This window comes from Belonocnema kinseyi, chromosome 10 (assembly GCF_010883055.1).
Source record: "Belonocnema kinseyi isolate 2016_QV_RU_SX_M_011 chromosome 10, B_treatae_v1, whole genome shotgun sequence".
Lineage (NCBI taxonomy): Eukaryota > Metazoa > Arthropoda > Insecta > Hymenoptera > Cynipidae > Belonocnema > Belonocnema kinseyi.
Window position 1 is genome coordinate 84,705,518 of NC_046666.1, and position 1,114 is coordinate 84,706,631.

Below are 1,114 nucleotides of genomic sequence, written 5' to 3' on the forward strand. Positions count from 1 at the left end.
TTAGTGTGTAAAAAAGTAACTTTTCTACTTTTGGTTTAAATTCGAATCTCTTATGGAAAATTCATCTTTATGATTGAAAATTCGTTTTCTTATTTTTACAATGCATCTTTCGGCAGCATCTACATTCGTTAAAATATCGAATATTACATTTTCCTCGAAAATATGCACGCCGATTTTTAGGCTGCAACCCTTAACTTATAAAATCAGCCCTTCTCTACCACGTATATCCGACTTTGTCAAAAAACAATATTTTTGAGAATTTTCTAGTGTTCATGTAGTCTCTGATTTTTGGGCTCCTCGACAATGTCCACTCCGATTTTTGGGCTTCAACCCTTAAATTATAAAATCAACCCTTCTCTACCACGTATATACGACTTGGTCAAAAAATAATATTTTTGAGAATTTTCTAGTGTCAGTAGAGTCTCTGATTTCTGGGCTCCTCCAAAATACCTACTCCGATTTTTGGGCTTCAACCCTTAACTTATAAAATCAACCCTTCTCTACCAGGTATATATGACTTTTTGTGATATAATGTTAAGAACATTTGAGACTCTAAAATGAGCCAAAAATCTAGTGCATTTTGGATTTTGCAAATTTTATTTTTTGCAAGGGGGTGGTTTTTCGAAAATAGGGGTAGTTTTTTTATTTTCTTTCATACACTTTAGAGCCTAGAATAAGCCGCAAATTCTAGTGTTTTTTGTTTTTTCCGAATTTGATTTTTTACATAGGGGGTGGTTTTTTATTTTGTAGGGATGGTTTCTGGAAATTGGTTGTTAGTGCGTTCAAGAGGCCAAAAAAAGCCCAAAATTCTGATGTGTTTTTTTTTCTTTCAATTTTTATATAGTGGAGGTGCTGGCTTGATTCAAATCAGCACCTCCACTCATAATTTGAATTTTCACAAAAAGTAGCGGAGCCCAAAAATCGGCAATACAGCCCAAAGAACGCCCAAAAAAGCCCAAAATTCTGACATTAAGAAATTTGGGAATTTCGTTTGTGGAGGTACTAGCTTGATAGACCTGCAATTAACTCGAACTCTGAATGCCATTTTTTAAATCATAAGAGAAACAAGCTCTCATGCTCTTGGAAGGCAGAGGAATGTATTAATAAAACGAAA